This window comes from Thalassophryne amazonica, chromosome 10 (genome assembly GCF_902500255.1).
Source record: "Thalassophryne amazonica chromosome 10, fThaAma1.1, whole genome shotgun sequence".
Classification (NCBI taxonomy): Eukaryota; Metazoa; Chordata; class Actinopteri; order Batrachoidiformes; family Batrachoididae; genus Thalassophryne; species Thalassophryne amazonica.
In genome coordinates, this window is record NC_047112.1 from 71,493,206 (window position 1) to 71,510,470 (window position 17,265).

General features: G+C 43.6%; 1 pseudogene; it reads left to right on the plus strand.

The window, feature by feature from the left end:
* Positions 1–650: 650 nt before the first annotated feature.
* On the plus strand, positions 651–769 carry LOC117519589 (annotated as a pseudogene).
* The last annotated feature ends 16,496 nt before the right edge of the window (positions 770–17,265 follow it).

Consider the following 17,265-nt stretch of genomic DNA (forward strand, 5'->3'; position numbering starts at 1 on the left):
AGAGTAGACGCCGCATTGGATGCCGAAGCGCAAGAAATGCGGCCGCCATCTTGGAACGGTCATCATAGTACAAACTTGTACAAACCATCCCAGGTTCTCAAGACCAGACACCTAAGTGGCTCTACTTTACTCTATTCTTCTCTTCTATTCTAGTCTTCCTTTTTTTTTTTTTTTTTTTTAGATATTTAGATATACACTAGTAGAGCTCTACCTTACAAATGGAATATATTCTAGAAGACATACCTTACTGAATTTTCATGGCACAGTGAAGGTTTGATTTTATATTCTTGTTTATTTTTATGTTTCTATAATAAAGTTGTTTTGTTCTTTATTTTCGCTGTTCTGCAAAGTGTCTTTTAGCACTGTGTAAAGCGCTATATAAATAATAAGGTGCTGAGAGCTGCAGAGAGCTCTGTATACAGTCCTCTGTCAGGACTTTTAGCTGGAAAACTTTAACGAGCAAGTTTGTACATGTGTAAATATGGTTTGGGTTGAGACGTCATGTTCTTGCGTTAATCTGACAATTTACATTTACATTACATTTCTCTCTCTCTCTCTGCTTTGTACAGCCTTGGAACTCTTTCTCTCTCTGACCGGATATGAAGTATATTGATACTCTATATGGTTTATATATATTATCATTTTCTGATATATGCAGCCAGTCTGCTCTGTGTCAGCCTGATCCCATCAGATCTCAGCAGCTAAGCAGCGTGGGCCCTGGTTAGTACTTGGATGGGAAACCTCTTTGGAACACCGGGGGCTGTGTGTGTTACTCCAGATAAAACTGGAGTTGCATCAGGAACGGCATCCGGTGTAAAACTTGTGCCAAATACCAATGCGGATCTGGCTGTATCCGCCTTGGTGACCCTAAACAAAATGGGAGCAGCCGAAAGGACAACAAAAACAATCATTTTCTGATATACGAGGGCTGTCAATAAAGTAAGGGTCCTTTTTATTTTTTTCAAAAACTATATGGATTTCATTCATATGTTTTTACGTCAGACATGCTTGAACCCTCGTGCGCATGCGTGAGTTTTTCCACGCCTGTCGGTGACGTCATTCGCCTGTGAGCACTCCTTGTGGGAGGAGTCGTCCAGCCCCTCGTCGGAATTCCTTTGTCTGAGAAGTTGCTGAGGGACTGGCGCGTTGTTTGATCAAAATTTTTTCTAAACCTGTGAGACACATCGAAGTGGACATGGTTCGAAAAATTAAGCTGGTTTTCAGTGAAAATTTTAACGGCTGATGAGAGATTTTGAGGTGATTCTGTCGACATCCTGGATCAATAGAGCCTGAAATGTGGAGGTTTTCAGCTTGAACAGGCTGACGACGGCGGCTGAGAGCGCTGAGCGACGTCTCGCACCGTGGGAAGTCCTTAAAGCGACAGAATCACCTCAAAATCTCTCATCAGCCGTTAAAATTTTCACTGAAAACCAGCTTAATTTTTTGAACCATGTCCACTTCGATGTGTCTCACAGGTTTAGAAAAAATTTTGATCAAACAAAGCGCCAGTCTCTCAGCAACTTCTCAGACAAAGGAATTCCGACGAGGGGCTGGACGACTCCTCCCACAAGGAGTGCTCACAGGCGAATGACGTCACCGACAGGCGTGGAAAAACTCACGCATGCGCACGAGGGTTCAAGCATGTCTGACATAAAAACATATGAATGAAATCCATATAGTTTTTGAAAAAAATAAAAAGGACCGTTACTTTATTGACAGCCCTCGTATATGTATTTCTAATTTTATATATATATATATATATATATATATATATATATATATATATATATATATATATATATAGTAGTAGTACTGTAGAGTGTTTTAAGTCTCGTCTAAAGATCCAGTTTTATGCTTTGGCTTTTAACACAGCGTGAGTGTGTGGTCCTCTGTGTGTGTGTGTGTGTGTTTTTGTACAGCACTTTTGAAATGTGCTATATAAATAAAGGGTATGGCATATATATATATATATATATATATATATATATATATATATATATATATATATATATATATATATATATATATATATGTGTATGAATTATATTGATACTCTATATATGATTTATATGTATTGTAAATGTATCTGATATATAACTTTCTTCTACTATATATATATACTCAACAAAAATATAAACGCAACACTTTTGGTTTTGCTCCCATTTTGTATGAGATGAACTCAAAGATCTAAAACTTTTTCCATATACACAATATCACCATTTCCCTCAAATATTGTTCACAAACCAGTCGAAATCTGTGATAGTGAGCACTTCTCCTTTGCTGAGATAATCCATCCCACCTCACAGGTGTGCCATATCAAGATGCTGATTAGACACCATGATTTGTGCACAGGTGTGCCTTAGACTGCCCACAATAAAAGGCCACTCTGAAAGGTGCAGTTTTGTTTTATTGGGGGGGATACCAGTCAGTATCTGGTGTGACCACCATTTGCCTCATGCAGTGCAACACATCTCCTTCGCATCATCCGTGAAGAGAACACCTCTCCAACGTGTCAAACGCCAGCGAATATGAGCATTTGCCCACTCAAGTCGGTTACGACGAGGAACTGGAGTCAGGTCGAGACCCCGATGAGGATGACGAGCATGCAGATGAGCTTCCCTGAGACGGTTTCTGACAGTTTGTGCAGAAATTCTTTGGTTATGCAAACTGACTGTTTCAGCAGCTGTCCGAGTGGCTGGTCTCAGACGATCTTGGAGCTGAACATGCTGGATGTGGAGGTCCTGGGCTGGTGTGGTTACACGTGGTCTGCGGTTGTGAGGCTGGTTGGATGTACTGCCAAATTCTCTGAAACGACTTTGGAGACGGCTTATGGTAGAGACATGAACATTCAATACACGAGCAACAGCTCTGGTTGACATTCCTGCTGTCAGCATGCCAACTGCACGCTCCCTCAAATCTTGTGACATCTGTGGCATTGTGCTGTGTGATAAAACTGCACCTTTCAGAGTGGCCTTTTATTGTGGGCAGTCTAAGGCACACCTGTGCACTAATCATGGTGTCTAATCAGCATCTTGATATGGCACACCTGTGAGGTGGGATGGATTATCTCAGCAAAGGAGAAGTGCTCACTATCACAGATTTAGACTGGTTTGTGAACAATATTTGAGAGAAATGGTGATATTGTGTATGTGGAAAAAGATTTAGATCTTTGAGTTCATCTCATACAAAATGGGAGCAAAACCAAAAGTGCTGCGTTTATATTTTTGTTGAGTGTATATATATGTACCCTGACTTATATATAATTTTATTTTCTCTGATATATAACTTATATCTATTGTTATGTTTTATCTAGAAATATAATGTATTCATTAGCCAGTATTTTGTTTATATAAATATTTATATATATATAGTCTAATCATATATTGTCTCTTCAAATTACTAAAATAGTTTTTACAGCCACTATCTGCTTCTCTATCATATATTAGTGTGTATGTACGTATATGTGTATTATGTGTGTGTTTGCAGTGTTTGCAAAATACCTGTCTGCAGTCGAGGCTATATCAGAATATTCTATTACTGTTAATCAGGGTTGGAAGGGTTACTTTAAAAATGTATTCCGATGCAGTTACTAGTTACCTGTTACAAAATGTAGTCAGTAACGTAATCCAAGTACCATAATATTAAAGTAATGTAATTTGATTACTTTCAATTACTTCTGGATTACTCCAATATCAAATATGCGGATACAGACAAAAGAAACTAAATAGAAATAGTCTTGATCACATAGTACAGTTTATTAAGCAAAAATAAAACTGTTTCTTTTACATGGCATGCTCTGTTTTACTTCACATTATGAATTAAGAGCACCACAATATTGTTTTAAACACACCCAGTGTTCACCTGCTAAATTTTCAACAAAAAATGCCAAACAAATGAAGGATAATGAAAACTCAGGCGTGTGCGGATGAATTTGTAATTAAAAGTGGCTTGCAGAACAATATACAAAACAAACAAAAAAAATCTGCTACTTGTTCAGTAAACATAAAATTATCTTACTTTAGTCTTTCACATGGCATCTGCACCATGTTTAACATACGAGGGCTGTCAATAAAGTAACGGTCCTTTTTATTTTTTTCAAAAACTATATGGATTTCATTCATATGTTTTTACGTTAGACATGCTTGAACCCTCGTGCGCATGCGTGAGTTTTTCCACGCCTGTCGGTGACGTCATTCGCCTGTGAGCACTCCTTGTGGGAGGAGTCGTCCAGCCCCTTGTCGGAATTCCTTTGTCTGAGAAGTTGCTGAGAGACTGGCGCTTTGTTTGATCAAAATTTTTTCAAACCTGTGAGACACATCGAAGTGGACACGGTTCGAAAAATTAAGCTGGTTTTCAGTGAAAATTTTAACGGCTGATGAGAGATTTTGAGGTGATTGTCGCTTTAAGGACTTCCCACGGTGCGAGACGTCGCTCAGCGCTCTCAGCCGCCGTCGTCAGCCTGTTCAAGCTGAAAACCTCCACATTTCAGGCTCTATTGATCCAGGATGTCGTGAGAGAACAGAGAAGTTTCAGAAGAAGTCGGTTTCAGCATTTTATCCGGATATTCCACTGTTAAAGGAGATTTTTTTAATGAAAGACGTGCGGACGGGTCCGCGCATCGGGACGCAGCCGCCGTGACGCTCCGCCACAGGAAAAACACCTCCGCTGAAAGCCTTAAGGACAAGTTGGAACATGTCCTGCCTGTTAAACAATTTCTCATATACTCACTCCACTGAAAGCCATCAAAAGCCGCCTGGATTTTACAAATGGTTATCAACACGGAGGTGTTTTTCCTGTGCCGCCGCACCGCGTCGGCTGCATCCCGATGCGCGGACCCGTCCGCACGTCTTTCATTAAAAAAAATCTCCTTTAATAGTGGAATATCCGGATAAAATGCTGAAACCGACTTCTTCTGAAACTTCTCTGTTCTCTCACGACGTCCTGGATCAATAGAGCCTGAAATGTGGAGGTTTTCAGCTTGAACAGGCTGACGACGGCGGCTGAGAACGCTGAGCGACGTCTCGCACCGTGGGAAGTCCTTAAAGCGACAGAATCACCTCAAAATCTCTCATCAGCCGTTAAAATTTTCACTGAAAACCAGCTTAATTTTTCGAACCGTGTCCACTTCGATGTGTCTCACAGGTTTAGAAAAAATTTTGATCAAACAAAGCGCCAGTCTCTCAGCAACTTCTCAGACAAAGGAATTCCGACGAGGGGCTGGACGACTCCTCCCACAAGGAGTGCTCACAGGCGAATGACGTCACCGACAGGCGTGGAAAAACTCACGCATGCGCACGAGGGTTCAAGCATGTCTGACATAAAAACATATGAATGAAATCCATATAGTTTTTGAAAAAAATAAAAAGGACCCTTACTTTATTGACAGCCCTCGTATCAGTCCACTTATTGAACTTTCAAAATAAGAACAACAGCATAATGAAAACCATTAAGTAAATACTGTCAGTAAGGAGGTGTGCTCGCCATTTTAATTCTGGGCGAGTTAGTGATTTGCGTGCACAGAAGTTCAAGAAACAGGTGGAATATGCTGGAAAGCTGCACATGTTGGCAAAGCCACAAACGGAGGAACAAGGGAGACAATATTTCCTTCCATAAGTAAGTGGTTTTGGTTCTTCTTGTCACTTTGTCCATGATATTTGGATGATAAACAGCTGTATGTTTCCTGCCGTACCTGTGTCGCCCGATGACACGGACCATTAACTCTTCACTTATGTCTAGTTGATATTTTCCACTGCTAGACCAATGTCTAGTTAAAATACTTGTCGTTAGTGATTAAAATTGTTTGACAAGACTGGGGATTTTTGTTTTACTTTGCACCTTAAAATAATGAGATTATATTGACCCGCGCTGTGCCGCTCACAGTCAAACCCACACATAGAGATGTGTATCCACACCACTGACTTCATGAATGAAACTCGGTCAATAAAGGACTAATATTTGGGAATGTGTGTGTGTCAGAGTAAGTTTAATACTTTCCTGACATAATTTAATGTAATTTCATTTACTGGCTCGATATCCAGGTCAAAAGGGCATTTTATCACGTATTTTGCGAGCATTTTAACGTTTTAAAATATTATATACAGATAATATCATAAAATGCATCATAAAATGCATTAAAATTGTAATCCTGCAAACTAATCACCATTTTTACTAACTATACCTGTAATCTGAATACGTCTTTTTTTTCTGTAACTAGCGGAATACAGTTACCTTTTTTATCCTAATTACGTAACGCCGTTACATGTATTCCATTACTCCCCGAGCCTGCTGTTAATCCCACTATGAATATTAAAATACGACGAACCATTTGTCCTGTATCATAGCTACATGTGTGACTTGCAGAAAAAAAAACCCCGCGTGAAAATCAGTTATTGAGAGAGTTACGATGGATTAAATGCGCTGCTCTGCCAAACAGCACTGAGTGGAGCGGGTCGGATCACCGGTTCAAGATGGCGGCCCTATGACTCGCGGTCGATGGTCGTTATTGTAACCGTAAGCAGCACAAAATACCGGCAAATTTGCTCACTCTCCATTGACTCCGGTTGACTCTAGTGTGAGCCGATTGTGAAGAGACCCATCCAATATGGCGACGACGCTGGATAACGTTGCAGTAAGTTATTGGAGTGCGTGTATATAATGTCTATGGGGGTCTTCTTGCGATCACGTCATCACAGACGCGACGGCCGTAACTAGAGCATGCATGTAGACTGGAATGGACGTGCGCGCCTCAATCTAGTGTCGCTCAGGACAGGAAGGCGCCATTACTAAGGGTGGAGATGTGCAGACCATCAATAATAAACTGAACGCTTTGTTTTGTTTGTTTTTTTTGCACTAGCGTCGCTATTTCTTAACGGATTTTAATAAATGTAGGCTTGTTTTAAAGCCATTTGAAAGCTCTTTCCAATGAACCTATGCATGTGTGGGTGAAAAAAAAAACCTTTTATGTAAAATGCAGAAATTTGGGGAAATTATGACAAAATGTGCTGCTTTTCTCTCTCTCTATTGTCGCTATTTGTTAACAGATTTTAATAAACGTACTCTTGTTTTAAAGCCCTTTAATTCCTCTTTCTAATGAACCCATACATGTCTGGGTAGAAAAAAATGTTTTATGTAAAGTGTGGAAATTTGGGGAAAATATTCCATTCTGTTCATTTACTGTGATGTTTTTTTTTTCCTGTCATCATAATTATCGATGGATTTTTATAAATGAAGCCTTGTAAGTTGTATTCAAGCTGATTAAAAGCTCTAATGACCCATACATGCCTGGATAAAAAATCCTTATGTATTAAAAATCTGAAGTATGTCTTGCCATTGTGCTCATTTACCTTGCTGCTTTTTCCACTGTAATATTGCTACTCTTTTAATGACAACATCTATATGATTTTTACTAACATTTTATTACAAGTCGATATAAAGTCATTCAGAATTTATGACTTTTGACCCTCAGTCAGGGTAAAAAGTACCTCCTCCATCCCCTCCAACCACACTTAAAATTTAAATGCCGCCTGTGACCACCATGTACATATCATATTAAACAACTGCAAGTGTATATATAGACATAAATATACTTAAACATTTTTGTTTCCGTATTTGTATGCATATGAACGCAGCTTAATGAAAAGAACTTAGGTGTTGAGTTATAGTCTCAGTATATTGATATTAAATTGCGACATAACGACTTTAAAATAGACATTTGTTTTGCATAATTACATTAAGGCTATTGTACAGTTCATTTTAGTATTTGAAAATTTGTTTTTGTAGTTGGTGCAGTTAATGGTGAAGCACTGGCTGCCTTTTTCCCCTCATTTCGCTTCTGTCTCCACCCTTAGTAATGGCCGCCGTGCGGCACGTCCGCTAGTCACGTGACGTCCATTGGACGTCCAATGGCAAGACATACTTCAGATTTATATTTTAATACATAAGGATTTTTTATCCAGGCATGTATGGGTTCGTTGGAGCTTTTACTCAGCATGAATACAACTTACAAGGCTTCATTTATAAAAATCCATCAAGAATTATGACAGGAAAAAAAAAAAAAAATCACAGTAAATGTTTCTGTGTAGGCTCTCAGTTGTCCAGGTGGTTTCCATAGTAGAGAAGCTTGAATCTTCGACTGGACTGGGTTGCTTGACGTGAGGACGTTTCGCTTCAAATCACAGAAGCTTCTTCAGCTAAAATTCTTGCTCTGGTAGTCTGACTTCTGTCTTGACCCTTGTAGAGAAGAATAAACCAGAAGCCAACAAAAGCTGGAGTTTTTTTTTTAACCTAACCAGACCCCACCTACCGAGAGGCTGACTGCTATAGGCTAGTGACTAAACAATAGCTCTAATTAGCACCTATTGTGCTCTAGTTAGCACTCTCCTAATGTAGTCTCACCTATGTAGTGTTCATTACAGTTTTCCTGACATCTGATGAACACTACATAGGTGAGACGAAGCAACTTTTACACAAGAGGCTATACCAGCACCACAGAGAGGTCGCCAGTGGACCTCAGTCTGCAGTTCATCTCCACCTGAAAGACACTAACCACACGTTTGAGGACAAGGAAGTTAAAATCTTAGCCAGAGAGAAGAAATGGTTTGAAAGAGGTGTCAAGGAAGCATTCTTTGTAAAACAGTTGAAACCCAGCCTTAACCGCAAAGCGGGTCTCAGACACGCTTTGTCCCGTTTACAATGTGGTACTCAGGTCAAAGCAGTTTCAGTCTTTTGTTCATGGTAATGAGTCATTCACGTCATCAGGAGAGGGTCGTCAAGGGAGCCATCAGGGGAGGCTTCCGTCCTGTCATTAGGAGAGTGCTAACTAGAGTACAATAGGTGCTAATTAGAGCTATTGTTTAGTCACTAGCCTATAGCAGTCAGCCTCTCGGTAGGTGGGGTCTGGTTAGGTTAAAAAACTCCAGCTTTTGTTGGCTTCTGGTTTATTCTTCTCTACAAGAGTCAAGACAGAAGTCAGACTACCAGAGCAAGAATTTTAGCTGAGGAAGCTTCTGTGATTTGAAGCGAAACGTCCTCACGTCAAGCAACCCAGTCCAGTCGAAGATTCAAGCTTCTCTACTATCACAGTAAATGAACAGAATGGCATATTTTCCCCAAATTTCCACACTTTACATAAAACATTTTTTTTCTACCCAGACATGTATGGGTTCACTAGAAAGAGCAATTAAAGGGCTTTAAAACAAGCCTATTTTATTAAAATCTGTTAACAAATAACGACAATAGAGAGAAAAGCAGCACAATTTGTCATAATTTCCCCAAATTTCTGCATTTTACATAAACGTTTTTTTTTCACCCACACATGCATAGGTTCATTGGAAAGAGCTTTCAAAGGGCTTTGAAACAAGCCTACATTTATTAAAATTCGTTAAGAAATAGCGACGGTAGTGCAAAAAAAGCGGTCAGTTTATTATTGATGATCGGCACATCTCCACCCTTAGTAATGGAGCCTTCCTGTCCTGAGCGACACTATAGATTGAGGCACGCACGTCCATTCCAGTCTATATTTCCATGAGACCATGACACCCACTGAAGATTTCAGTGATGACACCCTGCTCAGAGTGCCGCTCTTGTGGCACTCGTGAGAGTGTGGAGCATATAGAGTCATAGACATTATCATGTGATGAATGTCAAACAGGGAAAATGATTAAATTAATCAAATCACTTGATAATTTTTGTCACTCCATTTTTTTAAAATTCCCCATCCATTTTTACTGCTCCACTTTTTCAATTCATATGTATTTAATCAAATTTTTATTATTTAATTTGAGCAAAAACATGAGATTAGTGTTGATTTGTTTAATCTGAAATTAAATTAGTTGTAATAAATTACTTTTTTTTTTACGACCGTTACTCCTCACAAAAGTTGTTTATCAGTGAATTTGAGCCAGCACTTTTGTTGTTATTTTTATAACAGTATTGTATGACTTAGGGAAAAGTACTGTTAATTAGCATGATTTATTCTATCAAAATTTTTATTATCACTGTTATTGAAGTTAAATATTGGTATTATTGTTACTTGATGTTATACATTACTTTGTATTTTTATTTGATATAATTTGTCATAATTATTAATTTAGTATTACCTTTGTTATGTTGCCTTATTGTATTTTTTACTTTTGCCAGACTACAACGGAAACAAGTGTTTTTCACTTTCTTGTGCTATCCGTGTATTTTAATGGGCAATTACGTATGTATTTTGTGCATTATTTTACTAAATAAATTCAATCAATCAATTAACCACCAGGTGGCGACAAATACATTTTAAAGACTGATTTTTGTGACTTTTGTGGAGCAACAGCTGTCATTCACGCTCTCACCACAAAAACAAACTGGAATCAATGAAAGCATCATTAATCATTGTTACACACGTATATATATATATATATATATATATATGCCATTCTAATTCTTTATGTCCTATATCACAATATAAGTCATCCCAAAAGACGACACACAATCAGACTTAATGAAGTCTTAAAAAGAATAGAGAAGAGTGAAATATAGATCAGCGTTCTGGAGATACAGAGTATAGATTCTGTGTATGTTGATGAAGATCCTCAGTCATCCAGGTATTTGCATATCAGAAACATAATTAAATCAGATATGTAAGATAAAAGGAAGGTCAGTACTGTACTGACATTAACGAAACTAAAGGGCACTGAATGTATTAGTAAGTCCTATGTCGGCCCTGAGGCCCATTGGTTATTATCTCTGCATACTGTAGCGCGAAGAGGATACGAATCTACAACTCCTGCTGGAAGGGATCCCAATCTGACACAAGTTACTTCCTCAGCCAAGGCCTGTGGACATTTACAGCTGGGTGGACTCACTCAGATAATGTAGATTAAGAGTTTTGTCCAAGGATACAGGCAGGTAGCACGAGTGGGATTCAAATCAAGGTCTACATAACAGCAGACCAGCTCCTTATCCACTCAGCTACGTACTTGTTCTGCAATGAATTAATGTATGTTATAAAATTTAACAGTACCACACAACGGGCTCCAGCACGACTGTGGAACATTCACAGATGGAAATCGGTCTGGTTCTGGATGGAAATAAACAGTCAGTGACATTATTTGGACCGGGACACCAGTTTTGTATTTTGACACTGTATACCACCATATGCAATAAAACAAACCACCTTGTAGTAGAACTGCGCGGTACTATATCCAGTTTAAATGGTACATGGTATAAATTTGGCCGATGATAGCGATTTGGACGCTACCTCTAATCACGATAATGCCCGCAGAGTTTTTTGATTCAGGAAAACTCCTCTGTGAAGCGTCTGACCTGAATCAAACATTTGAGAAACCACCACATTATATAACGTAAGGATTTTTTAAACCAGTGCAGAAAGACAGAATCAGCCAGGGAATAACAATTTACCCAGAGTGACTTCAAATATGAGTAATTTAAGTATTTTTATAATTTTTTTTGGTGATTTCATGTAAAGTTTTGTACATGAGGAAAAGTGCTCTGTGGCCATCCTGAAAGCGCTTCATGTTTTCAGAGCGGGTGTGCCATCGAGTGTTCAAGAGATGAAACTTCAGCCACTGACCCAACAATAAATAAATTAATTTAATTCTTTCACCAAAACATCAAATCTAGGCTTGCATCTTAGATGTACCCACTGGTAAATTGTAGCTGTAGTTTTGAGAGCTGGACAATAAATGTTATCAAAATTACATTAGACCCGTTTTTGTTTTTTTGTTGTTGTTTATATATTTATTTATTTTTATCAATTTACTTTTGCTAAGGGACCCATTCAGACACACTTACATTAGAATTTTTACACTTACGTTTATATCATGACAAATACCGTTACTGTGAAGGGATTCAATGTACAACCCCAATTCCAATGAAGTTGGGACGCTGTGTAAAATGTAAATAAAAACAGAATACAATGATTTGCACATCCTCTTCAACCTATATTCAATTGAATACACCACATAGACAAGATATTTAATGTTCAAACTGATAAACTTTTTTTTTTTTTTTTTTGCCAGCTTGTACTCGGCCGAGATGGACGCACTTTTCTCTTCTCCCTCCCTCCTTATCTTTCCTGCTTCTGTGGCGTGTTGTCTGTGAGGCTGCAGCTTTGCTCTTCTGGAAAACGACAAAAATGGATCTGTTAAAGTGGTCTCTGAACGCAATTGACACTATTTTTTCTACAAGACATTCGGGGGCGGAGGACCCGACCTGTCCTGCCGGGACGCATGTGATGGGTTACATGATGGACTCGTGGAGGAGATGGCAGGTCATGCTTTCTGTGGAGGACGTCGAAGATGTGTACATATTCGGCTTGGTGGTGACCGGCTTTTTGCTGTGTGGAGCGGGCACTGCGCTGGTTTACCGGAAAATCAAGAAAGTGGAAGCAGCTTTGATTGGTCCTTCCAGGCTGCCCTACATGATTGATTCGATTGGGAAGGCAGTGGCTGCGCAGTCGGCGGGTGTTAACCGCACGTTGGAAAATATCTCGAGCAGAATCGCAGCCCTGGAAACCCGCTTTGATCGTCTGTGAAGACCACATGCTACATTCAGATGCATTGAGAGCCACTCTGTTCTCAGAACTGTGGAATCTTTCAGGCATCTGCTAATCTGGTTATTCATTTGGCTTCCCCAAACACAGCTGCACTTCAAGGTCGCTGTGATAAAACCTCCTCAGAAGATCAACACTTAAGCCTCGCTCCCTGGTCTTCCCCCCTCCCCTCAGCTTCTCCAGCTCTGACGTTGACTGTGTGGACTGCTCAGGGCTGTGCCCCTCCCCCTCCAGGATTGTCGGACAAGGCCGTTGACGGCGCCAAACAGGCTGCCTCCGGAGTGTTCTGATAAACTGGACCTTTTCAAATCTCGGTTGTCGTCCTGCGTCCTTGTTTTTGTCTGTGTGATTATTGTTTTTCTGTGCTGATGGGGATTTTTTTTCCTCATTGCTGCTGTGTAACGCAACGGCTATGAGGGTTTTTTTTCTCCTTTTCCCTCGTGTTTTGCTTTTCAATATATGTTTATGTACCGGGCCGGCGTATGTGTTGTGTGTTGTATGTGTGTTGTTTGTTATGGGTCGGTGTTGGTTTGCTCAGCCCTGCTGTTGACCAAGGCAGGGATGTACATCTGGAGCTGGTCCCCGGGCGCCTAATGGCGACTTCTGCTCCTACTGGCAATTAGCATGGGTTAAATGCAGTAGACACATTTCATTGTGCAGGGAACATTGTTGTGAAAGTGTAGGAACACAGACCCACAACAGGGGGCGCAAATGAACGGACAATGGAGGAAGTCAAATAACAACACTTTACTGTTGTGAATGAGCACAACAAACACGGCAGGTCACAATAGTATGCAATGAAGTCAATTTACAGAACGTGTCATGTGGGCAGGCTCGAAGATAAGAGACGTCTGTCCAAAGCAGAACCGGAACCACACGATTTCCTCCGCCACCGAACCCCGGGAATACTGGAGCCGCCAAGTCCCGAACTCCCAGGTGGCCACTGCCTCCGCTTGTCGGATCTGGTACTGCTGGCGAGGAACAAAAACAGTTAGATGTAGGTGTGTTTATACCCAGCAACACGTATGGTGGGAAATCCACCTCCACCTCTCGTCGAAAAGTCTGCTGTCAAAAAACACAAAGCAACAATATTCTTCTGTCGAAAAGAAAACTTGATTGGCTGAGCTCGTTACCTCCTAAGCATAGCGATATCTCGGCAAAGAAGTGGAGATGTCGTCCTGCTGATATACGATTGAAGATCAGATGATTGGTGACAGCTGTCACAGGTAATAAGTGACAGCTGTCACCCCGGCTGCTCCTGTGAGGCGGCGGTGCCCTCTTGTGCCTGGAGCCTGCACTCCAGGCAGGGTACCCTCTGGTGGTTGTGGGCCAGCAGTACCTCCTCTTCAGCGGCCCACACAACAGGACCCCCCCATCAACGGGCGCCTCCTGGCGCCCGACCAGGCTTGTCTGGGTGGCGGCGGTAGAAATTGGCCAGGAGGGCCGGGTCTAGGATGAAGCTCCTCTTCACCCAGGAGCGTTCTTCAGGTCCGTACCCCTCCCAGTCCACCAAATACTGGAAGCCCCGGCCCATCCTACGGACATCCAAGAGCCGGCGCACAGACCAAGCCGGCCCACCATCAATGACCCGGGCAGGAGGCGGTGCCGGACCCGGAGCACAGAGGGGTGAGGTGTGATGCGGTTTTATCCGGGACACATGGAAAACAGGATGGATCCGCAGTGAGGCCGGAAGCTGAAGCCGCACTGCGGCTGGACTGATGACCTTGAGTATCCGTTACCGATGTAACGGTCCTGCAGTTTTGGGGAGTCCACTTTGAGGGGAATGTCTTTTGTCGACAACCACACCTCCTGCCCTGGCCGATATGCAGGGGCCGGGCTCGGCCGGCGGTCTGCATGGGCTTTTGCCCTCGTCCGGGCCTTCAGCAAAGCAGAACGGGCGGCGCGCCACACCCGACGGCACTTCCGCAGGTGGGCCTGGACCGAGGGCACACCGACCTCTCCCTCGACCACCGGAAACAACGGGGGCTGGTACCCCAGACACACCTCAAAAGGGGAGAGGCCGGTGGCAGAAGACACCTGGCTGTTATGGGCATACTCGATCCAGGCCAAATGAGTACTCCAGGCCGCTGGGTGCGTTCTTCGGCCTGGTTCCGGGGTCCGGGCTCCGTGCCAGGGCCTCCCGGACGGTCTTCTCCACGTCCCAGGTGAGGATGGCCACGATAGCGGACTCCGGGATGATAGGTTCCGGTGGATCCGACAACTCAGTTTTGACTTCGTCTTCATGCACCCGGGACAAGGCATCCGATCTCTGGTTCTTGGTCCCGGGGCGGTAGGTGATCCGGAAGTCAAAACGGCCGAAGAACAGTGACCAGCGGGCTTGCCTGGGGTTCAGCCGCTTGGCGGTCCTGATATACTCCAGGTTCCGGTGGTCAGTGAAAACCGTGAATGGCACGGACGTTCCCTCCAACAGATGTCTCCACTCTTCAAGAGCCTCTTTCACCGCAAGGAGTTCTCGATTGCCGACGTCATAGTTCCGTTCAGCCGGGGTCAACCTGCGGGAAAAATAGGCACACGGGTGAAGGACCTTATCGGTCTCTCCGCTCTGGGACAGCACGGCTCCTATCCCTGAGTCAGAGGTGTCCACTTCAACCATGAACTGGCGGCTAGGGTCGGGCTGCACCAAAACTGGCGCAGTAGAGAACCGTCGTTTCAACTCCTTGAACGCGGCTTCGCACCGATCCGACCAGGTGAAGGGGACTTTTGGAGAGGTCAGGGCTGTCAGGGGGCTAACTACCTGACTGTATCCCTTAATGAACCTCCTATAGAAATTAGCGAAGCCGAGGAACTGTTGCAGCTTCCTACGGCCTTCTCACCGCCGCAACCTTGGCCGGATCAGGGGCGACGGAGTTGGAGGAGATTATAAACCCCAGGAAGGACAAAGACGTGCGGTGAAACTCGCACTTCTCGCCCTTCACAAACAGTCGGTTCTCTAACAACCGCTGCAGGACCTGATGTACATGCAGGACATGGGTCTCAGGATCCGGAGAAAAGATGAGAATATCGTCCAGATATACGAAGACGAATCGGTGCAGGAAGTCCCGCAAGACGTCGTTAACCAAGGCTTGGAACGTCGCGGGGGCGTTGGTGAGGCCGAACGGCATGACCAGGTACTCAAAGTGACCTAACGGGGTGTTAAATGTCGTCTTCCATTCGTCTCCCTTCCGGATCCGAACCAGGTGATACGCATTTCTAATATCCAGCTTAGTAAAGATTTTGGCTCCATGCAGGGGGGTGAACACGGAATCTAACAATGGCAACGGGTATCGGTTGCGAACCGTAATCTCATTCAGCCCCCTGTAATCAATGCATGGACGGAGTCCGCCATCTTTCTTGCCCACAAAAAAGAAACCTGCCCCCATCGGGGAGGTGGAGTTCCGGATCAGCCTGGCAGCTAATGAGTCCCGGATGTAGGTCTCCATTGATTCGCGCTCAGGTCGTGAGAGGTTGTACAGCCTGTTGGACGGGAACTCAGCGCCTGGAACCAAATCAATGGCACAATCGTACGGACGGTGCGGGGGAAGGGTGAGTGCCAGATCCTTACTGAAGACGTCAGCAAGATCGTGGTACTCAACCGGCACTGCCGTCAGATTGGGAGGGACTTTGACCTCCTCCTTAGCCTGTGAACCGGGAGGAACCGAGGATCCTAAACACCCCCGATGGCAGGTTTCGCTCCACTGAACCACCACCCCAGACGGCCAATCAATCCGGGGATTGTGCTTCAACATCCATGGGATGCCCAAAATCACGCGGGAGGTAGAAGGAGTTACAAAAAACTCAATCTCCTCCCGATGGTTTCCAGACACCACCAGAGTTACTGGTTGTGTCTTGTGTGTGAGTAAAGGGAGGAGGGTGCCATCTAGTGCCCGCACCTGCAATGGCGAAGGAAGCGCCACCAGAGGGAGCCCTACCTCCCTTGCCCATCTGCTGTCTAGCAGATTCCCTTCTAACCCCGTGTCCACCAGTGCTCGGGCTTGAAGGGTTAAATCCCCGCTCAGGATTGTGACTGGGAGTCGTGTGGCAATTTGTGTGTGTCTTACTTGAATGTTTTGACCCCCCCTTAGCCCAGTCTCTAAGGGCGAGTGTTGTCGTTTTGGCCATTTGGGGCAGTTTCTCTGTGTGTGCTCAGTTGAGCTGCAGAGAAAACACTCTCCACGGATCAGCCTCCCCATTTTGGCCCCGTGCATTTCCCTAACAACGGCAGCAGGGGGAGCTGTTGCCCCACAAAGCGCTGCGGCTGTGGAGCGTGGGGAGGGCGGCCCCTTTTCGAACCCGGAAGGGAGAGGGGCGGCGCGTATCCGGTCACGTCCTTCGCCTCGCTCCCGACGGCGTTCCTCCAACCGATTGTCTAACCGTATAACGAGATCGATAAGCCCATCTAAATCCCGCGCTTCCTCCTTAGCTACCAGCTGCTGCTTCAGAACCAACGACAGTCCATTTATAAAGGCGGCGCGGAGCGCAACGTTATTCCAGCCGGACCTCACAGCCGCGATGCGGAAGTTGACTGCATAAGCGGCTGCGCTCTCGCGTCCCTGTCTCATTGACAGCAGCACTGTTGAAGCGGTCTCTCCTCTGTTAGGGTGATCAAACACTGTTCTGAACTCCCCCACAAACCCAGTGTATGCTGATAACAACCGTGAGTTCTGTTCCCAGAGCGCCGTAGCCCAGGCGCGTGCTTTACCCCGAAGCAGAGC